Raw genomic sequence first — 10,774 nt, 5'->3', positions numbered from 1 at the left:
CCCAGCAAACATCGGTCCGACGGCAACGTCGTGTCCCTGGCCAAAAACTGTCGCGGTAGGACGGCATAAATCGGTAAAAATATGTAACACAGAACATTTCCTAAAAATGCATTCAGATACATTTGTACATGTCTACAGTTCTCTGGGGTTGCATGTATAATTGTTATTTTGACTTTTAGCTACGTGTAGTTCAATATGTAGTGTATCGGGTGAGATAGGATGTCACCTGGCGACGTCTTTTACACGTGCTTCTATAGTCCATCATGACCCTCTATGAAATCCTTGTGAAATATGCAAAAGCTGTGCTTAATCTTTGCATGGTTAATACTGCAATAATTAATTTAATTGCCCAAGTAGTTTTTAAGAGGTTGTGAAGACGTCCACTGACGTCCTTTACACGTCTAGTCAAGCAAGACAGAATAAAACAGGCATTATCTTTATGAAATACACGTTTTGTATACAAAGTAAATATATACTTTATCTTGTTTAAATAAATTATAATCACAAAGTTCCCAGTGTGGTTAAGTGATTGCAAAGCCACTGCATTTTAGTCGTTTTAAGTGGACGTCTAGTAGGTGACGTCCTTTACACGTGCATTTATAGTCCATCATGACCCTCTATGAAATCCTTATGAAATATGCAAAAGCAATTATGCTTACACCTTGGTTGATACTGCAATAATTCATTTAAGTGCCCCAAGTAGTTTTTAAGAGGTTCTGAAAAGACGTACACTGACATGCTTTACAGGTCAAAACTGTGCCACCGAGATGTTGTAGCAAATCTCGTGATATTGCAAAATCCCACGATATGATATATTATCTCGCGATAAAGCGATAACACAGCCATTTCAAATTAAAATTTCAACAGAACACATTATTAGTTACAAAAGACACCTTTTTATCCTTAATTAATAGTCCAAACTTAACAAATTCCCATGACAATATCAACCTTACAGGTATTCATTGTTGCATCCATCATTCCAGAATTTGTTTACCAAAATGCACTGAAAAAACAAGTGTTCAACTGTTTCTATCTCTACCTTGCATATTTGACATAAATTTGAATCCTCAACATTAAATCTTATTCTTAAAAATTCTTTTGTTGGATATACTGTATATGATTCAGAATTTTAAAGTGCACCTCTTTACATTAAGGATTAACAGGAAATAAAAGAAAGAAAATTAGTCCTAATTTTACACACTTCTTTCTTCTCATAATGATGAAAAATATAATTTCTCAATACCGGTCCTGGGAAACTTTGATGTACTAAACAATCTCTTAAGAATTTGTTAGAACATTTTCTGTCAACAAAGCTTACATTTTCTATAATAAGTTCTTGTAGTTTAGGTATTATCCTTGAATATTTCAAATGTTCACTTACTAATTTAAGCATCGGTAATGGAATATTCTTGATAAATTTTTCATACATTTTAGAGGAGCAGCTTAGATTGTATTTACCACAAAAAGCAACATGGCTCAGTATATTTCCAACATTGTCCACTACATGTGTTGGTGACCATATGCCTTTCTGCCACCACTCATCAATAAACAAAGATTTTCTGTTCACAGTTATACATCTGTTGTTCCAGATTGACATATTATAAGGGCTAAAATTATGCTTGAAAATCAATTTCCAGTAATAATACTTGTTGATGGAAAGCAGAAAGTTTTACAGGGAGTTTGGAAAGTTCGAAGTCATACTGCAGAAAACTTATGCCACCACATTTATTGAATACGATAGTAGGAATCTCAAACCAGAAAGAGGATTTATCATTAATGAAAGACTGCAACCATCTAAGTTTAATGACCCCATTCATAATATCAAAGTCAATGGTTTTAAGACCACCTTATTCATAATCTTTAATCATATCACTTTTAAGTATATAATGACTCTTCATTTTCCATATAAAATCAAAGTTTAACTTGTTAACTGCCTTTATCTTTTTTGCAGAAACTGCTAAGGAGAAACATGGATAGATGAATAAAAAGATTCTCTACTTTTGTCAATAAAATTCTTCCAAAAATCGTTATGTCTCTCTGCAGCCAGGTATTCATTATTCATTTACCATTATCCAAAGTTTTATCAAAATTTAAATGTTCTAAATTATCCATCCTCTTAGATAACCAGATACCTAAATATTTGACTTCATTTTTAACTGGGATATTGTATAATGGTACATTAGGATGATCGTGAATGGCCAATAACTCACATTTTGACATATTTAGCTTTAAACCTGAAGCTTCTGAAAAAAAAAAAAAAATTAACTGAAGTACTTAGGGGTATTTGCTGTTCATTTCTTAAAAAAAGAGTAGTGTCGTCAGCAAATTGACTGACAATAAAATTTTTACCTTCAAAATCAATGCCAGATATGGTTCCCATTTTGAGTTAAATAGACAATATTTCTGCTACCATTATAAATAATAAAGGTGAACATCCACATCCTTGCCTGATGCCTCTTCTAACCTCGATATTAACCACTAATAATTTGTGATATTCCTGCTTTTAATCTGGAAGCCAGTGCTTTAGTAAACAGTTTGTAATCTGTATTTAATAGTGTAATGGGGCATAAATTATCTAATATTCTCTTATCGTTTCCTGGCTTTGGTATCAAAATTATAAGCCCTTGTTTCATAGTTGGCAATAATTCAATATTATTTGTACACTCTTATATGGCTTCAAATAAAATATATTTTAGGTCATCCCAAAAAAAATATATAAAAATCTGTGGTTAACCCATCAGGACCCGGTGATTTACCAGGTTTACTCTGTTTAATCGCCACATCAAGCTCTTGTATGGTTATGTCTTATTCGCATAGTTCTTCAAATACACTATCAATAGACGGTATATTATTTTTTATCATCTGAAAAAATAATAATAATTAGAATTAGGAAAAAGAAGATGAATACAATTTAGAGTAAAATTTAAACACCTCTTTTACTATTAAGTTATGATTTAATTGTTCTACTTGGTCCACAATTAAACTATTGATCGAATTTTTCTCTTGTCGTCTTTTCTCCAAATTAATGAAGTATGAGCTATTTTTTCCCCCCTCTTCCAGCCACTTAGCTCTGGATCTCACATATGCCCCTTTTGCCTTTTAAATATAGAATTCATCTAGAATGCTTAAAAAGATTTTCTTTATCGTCATCTGACATGTTAGGTTGACAACAGCATTTATTAATCTCTTGAATTAACTGGATTTCTTTTTCACGTTTCTTTTTCATCAGATTTTTGCTAAAGGTCATTGAATATTCTCTTAATTTATATTTTAAATATTCCCATTTAATACCACTTGGCATTTTTTACTTTAAATTCAGCAATTATTTTTTTAATGTATGTACAAAAATCAATATGATTCAGCAAGTCTGCATTGAATTTCCAATAGCCTCTAGTATTACAAGATTTATTTCTTTGTAAGATTAAGTTGATCACACAATGATCTGTTAAAGGGGGCACCTGAAATATTACATTTAGTCGCATTACTTGAAAGAGAATCAGATTCGAGCCAATAATCAATTCTCGACTTTGAAGTGGCATTCGGTTTGAACCACGAAAAGTGTCTGGCAGTGGGGTTTAAGTTTTTCCAAATATCAATTAATACATTGGATAAGCAGAAATTTTGAAAAATACTGTTAACATGAGAAATATCAAATTTAGAAGGTTGTCTATCCATGTATTCATCTGGTGTCATGTTGAAATCGCCACCGATTAAAATATAATCTGTAGGGTTACTAGTTTTTAGGGTACTTATGACATCTGTTATTGTCTCCACAGACCTTTATTCTGGGTTTGGACATTATACCCATACACATTAACTAAAATGAAAAATATTTCGTCTAAGAGTAGGACCACTGCAAACCAATGGCCATTAACATCAGCCTTGTGAGGAATAATCGTGCCTGGGCATTTATTCATACATATAGCGACCCCTGCAGACCGATTTGAACCATGACTAAATATCATATCATCCCCCCACTGCTTTTCCAAAAGGTAACATCTGCCAACTCTGAATGTGTTTCTTGAAGAAAAAAACAATGTGATTTTTGACTTTTGCAAAATTAAAAAAATGCCTTTCTCTTAACTGAGTCCTTTAAACCCCTACAATTTAAAGAAGAAAATGAGATATCAGATTTTAACGCGAACATGAACAATTAAACACATAAAACTTCAAATTGAATACAAAAACTAAAAAAATGTAATCCAAATAAAGATGTAGAGACTAGAGAATAGAAAAGAATAGAGTTTGTGGGATAGAAAAACAGAGTCTCATTCCTTTATCACTCCACCTCACCTCATATCAAAGAGAAGCAGTCAATACCCTTTTTACGAGGTACGTTTACCCTCGATATATCCAAATGGACCTCTAAACTCAGCTGCCTTGCCTTCCTTTCTAGCTTGTTCGATTCTTGGCCATAATTCACGTCTCAATAGTCTATCTTCTTTCGTCAGGTCTTCGGCAAAACGGATGCCAGCTTCTTTGCACATCGATGACGACTTGGTTCTCTTCCATACTTCGTCCCGCACCAATCTGCGGGTAAAGAGAATGATCACCTCTCTCGAACGACCGGTCTCCTTTCTTCCCACCCGATGCACGACATCCACAGCCTCCTCCATGGTAGAAGCAAACTCAGGCGTTATCTTGCCCAGAAGTTGAATCACATTCTCTCTTATGCGCTTGTTTGAGTTCTCCTTGAGACCTTTTATGCGAAGACACCATCTTCTCTTGTATCTTTCCTCTTCCAGCACACGAATTTTCAGATCATTATTGATTTCGGACAGATTTTCAATTTGTTTCTCCATCATTTTAATTTTGTCTTTGCATTCTCGTAACTCCTGCTCATTTTTTTGGACGGACTTAGCAACACTTGCAATCATCGCACTGTGCTGCTTCATTTGCGTGCTTAACTCTTTGTGCTGTAAATCTACCTTAGTTCCAAGGGCTTTAATCTGCTTTTAGCTATTATGCCAGCCGCAGCTGGAACCAGCTTCCAGAGGAGATCAGATGTGCTCCTACTGTAGTCACATTCAAATCCAGACTCAAAACACTTCTGTTTAGCTATGCATTTACTGAATGAGCACTGTGCCAATGTTCGTCCGACTGTTTGTACTGTACTGTATTTTATTTTATTTTTCTAAACTGTTTTAATTATTTTTATTTCTTTTATTATTTTAATTTCTTCTATGTAAAGCACTTTGAATTGCCATTGTGTATGTGCTATATAAATAAACTTGCCTTGCCTTGCCTTGCCTTGCCTTGCCTTGCATCCAGAATAGCCGAATTGGGCACCTCATTTTCCTCACTCTCTGTTGTTTTTTTAGACTTTTTCCCTTTTTGGGGTTTACTCGGTGTGGGTGGATCAGAATCAGCTCCTCTCTCCCTTTTGCTCGAACCTACAGCTATTTCCATTTCGTAACAATGTTCTTCCATATCGGCACCACAACTTTGGGTATCTGTATTAGCAGGTGGAGGTGGGAAAAAAAACTTGTCAAAATAAACTAACTTGGGAAATTTTGTGAGAGCACGAAACAGCTTGACTACTCAGTCTGCCATCTTGCCGGAACTGTTTCCCGTTTTTCTACAACCACGAGGCGAGCAGGATTTGAGGGTGCATTGTTGTGTTGCCGAATAACTAAAAATCTGCTGTTGGGTAAGTACATTTTGTATTATAAATGTGACATTAGACATTTTTGTTATTACATTTTGTTATAGGTCGCGCTGGCGCGACCGCAACATTACCCAGCAGTGAATGGTAAAAAAAACAACTAATTAAAGCGGAACGAAACTGCGCTACTCATTTGTGCTTCATGGACCGTTTATTATTTCGGACCATTTCGGATATTTCATGAGTCAGGAGGCGTTTTGCATAAATGTTAACATATCCCAAAACGTTTCTGTGATTTACTGTGGTTTACTGTGTTTATATCTTACACTACCATAAAATTAACTATTTGTGCAGGTGAGGTAATGGACAATGAAAATAGGCAAGTATCAGGAAGGAGACTACTTGATTCCTCACCTATGGCCTCAGCTTTAAATACTTAAGTAATGCTTTATGGCCGTGCCTTTTTGCATAATGAATATAAATCCTGTCTGTATGCAAAGAACGAATCTTCAGTTTTTGATCATATTTGTAATGTATTGTGAGTGTATTATTGTCATGTGGAGGACAGTTTATGTGCTCTCTATATTAAGGCAGTTAATGGCTCAGGTTTGCTCTGTTATAAAGTTGCTCTCTAACCATACTCTAAGATTACCAATTTTGTAATCACAAATTTTTAAAATGTGATTTTGTTTGTTGTACTTGTCGAAATTACAATAAGTTGCAATTTTTCTTTCAGGGTCACATAACGAACAGCCATCTGTCAGACGTAGAATTCGGGAATCCTTCTCCAGGCCATCTGACAGAACCAAAGAGACATTGCATCTGTTTCTTGTTTAATGTCCTTCACAAAGGTGTGTTTTTTTTTTTTTTTTTTTTTTTACCTTATAGTTATGGTGTTTATTGATTAAGGTGTCCTTTCTTACCTTAAATATTTTTCACCCATTTGTCTCCAGTTCCTAATTCTGCTTTATCATCCCAGTCCCAGAGGACACCCCATTGTATGTGAGAACTTTGTGATCTGCATCTTATTTTATACACAATATACCTTAAATACAAACATACATTTTTCTAAATAATTGTTCATACAGTTACAAATATAGAGCCTATAATGTCTGTCATTGCTCAAGAAAAAGCTAATGTACAGCCAGCTAATGTCATAGTATTATCACTATTATTCACAGTATTACACTGTGACGTGTATATTTGAACATCAGTCTTATCACTTCACAATTTAAAATATGTAGACCAGGTGTAGCCAACCCTGGTCCTCCAGAGCCACTGCCCTGCTTGTTTTCCAACAATTCCTGCCCTTCCAGCTTCTGACTGACAGCACACCTGATCCATTATTAGTCAGCAGGAAGTAGGGCAGGGATAGTTTGGAAACAAGCAGGAGAGTGGCTCTCGAGGACCATGGTTGGCTACCTTGGATTTAGTCATTGTGAATGATTATTATATGGCTAGTTGGCTATGTAGCAGATTGGGTATTTCCCTCTGTTACTCCCCCTGGTGGAGAATGGGAATAATCTCCCCATAGACTCAGCTGTGTTAGAAACCGGCTGGTTACTCATTATCATGATTGCACTTATAATAAAAGCAAGACACCCATAGCAGAGTTTGTTTAGCTGTTTCTGGTTACTCTCTCGCTGTCCCTTTTTCTGCCTTTTCCTGATGGAGTCGTGTAGTTTGGGTGGCTTATTTGTACAATCTCAGGTATGTGGATGGGTGTAAAGTGATAGGTGATTTAATTTATTATTTTTGTTTAATGTTGGTGTGTAACCTAAAGCCTGTTCTGCAGTTGATACAGTGCAGTGAGGGCATGTTGCAGCATGCAGTCATTTTATATACATTGTCCTGATGCAGTGAGTATGATTTCTTTGGGGGATTCTGTTGATTTAAAAAGTGTTTAAATCTCACTGTTGTGAATGTGTGTGCAGGTTGGGGGGCGTGCCTAACGGCGTGCTTCCAGCTCAGAGCCGTATAAGTGCATCTGTAATCAGCAGGATACACGGACCCCAAACTACGCTGCTGTTTTTGTCTCCCTTATAAATTTGTTTTGGTTATTTATTTTTATGGAACCTGTAACTTAAGTGGGTTCTCTCTGGGACATCTGAACGGGGGTCATTTGGCCCACCTCCATTTGGGGTGCAGTGTTAAACACACTTGAGTGTGGATTTGTTTCATTGCCTTTGTCGTGTGGGACACTAATGTGTGGGTGTAGTGAGTGATTACTTACAAGGTGGGTCAGAGATTCTTTCTCCTGTTAGTGTCTTCGATTAACCCCCAGTTTTTGTTTTTTTTTGTTTTTCTTTCTTTTATTTTATTTTAATTGTAATTTAAATGCCTTCCTTTTGTACTAACATGTAGGTCATTAAGAGGTAAATGTTTGGAAGGTATTTATTAGTGATGCCTTCCTTTTTGTGCTAACATGTAGGTAATTAAGAGGTAAATGTTTGGAAGGTATTTATTAGTGAATGTGTTTTTTCAATGTGAGAAGATTTTGTAATAAATTGTTTTTAATTGTCAGAACCGTCTCAGTCCTCTTTGCCAAAGAAACGAACCTGTGTTGTCTGAGTATATCCTTGGGCGAAAGTCCCAAGGTGGCGTAGTTGGCTACATTGAAAATCTTATCAGTTTATTTGATGTTAACTTCCTTGCTGTCTAGCTTTGCTCTTTTAGCCCCCCACTCTGCCACAGCTACAATAGTTGACTATGTCCAAATGGATTACAAGAAGTCTAAATCTTTGCTACATCCACAAAGTAGTTAAAAATGAAACAATATTGCTAACTGTTTCTATTTAACTACCCTCTTATTTAAGTTTGTGTGTGTTTTGTTTTCATCAACAGAATTTCCTAATGTTGTCTTGCCTCTTGACCGCTGCATTCGGGAGAGAGCACGGAAGTGAGGGTGTGTGTGTTAATGGTCTTTTCCAGCCATGGGGTTGTCCTATCCAAAATTTAATTTACATTTTACAAATCTTTACATTTTGAAATAGCTGGCACCAGACCCTCAAGGAGCGCTTACCCCATGTCAACTGAAAGTGAAAGTAAGAAATATTATATATTTCTAATTATTGTGAACAGTGTTATTTTTGTTTTTGTTTTGTAAGATAAAATCATAGATTGATTTGGTAAATATGGATGATGCTCAAAGACTGAGCTGGCTGTTCACATGTGAAACATAAATTAGCCAATTATCTTGAGAGAGCCCTGGGAGAAGAGGAAAAAAGCTCTTTATCAATATGATCTGTTGACGAGGATTTGTTTGTATGTGATGTGTGTGTATGTGTATGTATATTTTGTATTCATGTATTTCTCCGAATGATTTGTATATGCGACCGGTAGATGTTTGCTAAATAAGTTTGTGGTGTCTTGTAATCCTATGTGGGATGGGCCAAATGTTTGGCATGACAGAAATAAAATTTAACCAACTATATATGGTGTGTTTAAAACACTGGCTTATTTGAAGTTTGTCAACCTTTGTTAGAAGTACAAGTATTTAACCAAGTATTGAATGATTATTGATACCATTGTTTTCGCTCGCTGTCAATTCAGTGTCCCCTAAATTGACCTTTACTTGGATTTTTTTTTTTTTTTTTTTTTTTTTTTTTTTTTTTTTTTTTTTTTGAGGTGAACTAATCCTGTGTAATTTCTTTCACAGAATCATGTCAAATGCTTTAATGGCGATTTTCAATATGAGGAGTGGTGGCCAAATTGAAAAGAAGTCATTCAACGCTACATGAACGTTTTGTACGATGTAATTCAAGGTAATTTTGGCCTTATGACATTAAAAAAATCTCTTGTTCCTTGTCTAATATTAATGTAATTTTTATTGTTAACTTTTATCTATTCAGGGGAATATTCTTTAAAAGACCATCTGTCTTTATCAGAAATGTCCTTTTCACTTTTACAGTTACACACCTAGTGAAGGGTCTTTCTTAAAGGCTCAGTATTGAAGAGGGCAAATGCTGTTTGTTTTTTTTCTTTTCACTTTGAACACATTTAATGCAGAACATCTTAAGATTATTATGATTATTACATAAGAATATTATGCAGTAAAATAACATGGTTATTTTCAGATATATATATTTTTTTAAAGTACGTCATTTACCTAGAAATTAGCCTTTTTCTTTGTTTTAAACCATATTCTCTTTCCTCAGATGCTGTGATGAGGTGGAGCCCAAATGCTCCAGACTCAGACATTGATGCAGCAGTGGAGGAACACCTGAAGAACGCTCCAGGAACAGCTGGGGGTGGTGGATTTAAAAAATGAGCCATAAACAAAACAAAAACCATAAAACCATAAAGCCATAAACAAACTTCATAGACTCTAAAAACTTTTATTTATGGCTGTTTAACAGTAATGCAAGACTGTTAGTAACTGAAACTTAGTACAGCCACAGCTCTGACTTCTGTTCATCAATGATGGAATATTATAGAAAGACTCTAAAAATAGAATGCGTTGACTGTTCCTGTTCTTTTGTTATATTCTGGTTTGATTAATGTCTGCTTAACCTTAATGTGAAACTGAAAATGCCACATTACCACATTGCCACATTACCACATAATTTAACACATTGTACTATTTCTATTATTTTTAATAGTAGCTGAATAGTAGTTGTTTAACAACTAGAAGACATTTCAAATGTAATATTCACAATAAAATGTTGTGCTAAATTATAGCACTATTTTTTGCTTTAGTCCACAAATAATGTATTGATGTACACGTGATTAAACGGTTTTATAGACGTTCAGGTCTGACCGGACCGATTTTGGACCTTTTTAGAACCTTGTCAAGTTCAGATGTGTAAAAATTGCCTAATTGCCTTTCACGATGTTACACAAATATGGGTGTGATTATTTTATATGCAGGATTATATATACACATACATTTGGCAGCAACACATCTTATAAACATCCAGAAGAACTGAAAACAAAACAAAACATTTGGACGTCCAGAGACACGCAGAAAAGACGTGGAATTCACGGCCAAAAAAGACGTCAAAGACGTCAGTTCAACTTTCATTTTGGAACTATTTTTCAACCATGACGGGACGTCTCGGACAGACGTCTTTTCAACGGTCATTAAACGTCCAAATGTTTGCAGAGCCAGGGACCTTACAGCGACCATCCAAATAGATAGCCAATCAAATCATAGAAGGCGGGGTTTAC

General features: G+C 35.2%; 1 long non-coding RNA gene across 1 annotated transcript; it reads left to right on the top strand.

Moving 5' to 3' along the window:
* The first annotated feature begins 6,552 nt into the window (after positions 1-6,552).
* LOC307151528 lies at positions 6,553-10,349 on the top strand. Its single transcript, XR_013819894.1, has 5 exons — positions 6,553-6,607; positions 8,450-8,510; positions 8,599-8,649; positions 9,264-9,369; positions 9,763-10,349. It is a non-coding gene; the product is annotated as an uncharacterized lncRNA (long non-coding RNA).
* The last annotated feature ends 425 nt before the right edge of the window (positions 10,350-10,774 follow it).

The sequence above is a fragment of the Squalius cephalus genome, assembly GCF_949319135.1.
Source record: "Squalius cephalus genome assembly, chromosome: 23".
NCBI lineage: Eukaryota > Metazoa > Chordata > Actinopteri > Cypriniformes > Leuciscidae > Squalius > Squalius cephalus.
The sequence above is the reverse complement of the archived record's forward strand: the minus strand, read 5'-3'. Positions and strand labels throughout refer to the sequence as shown.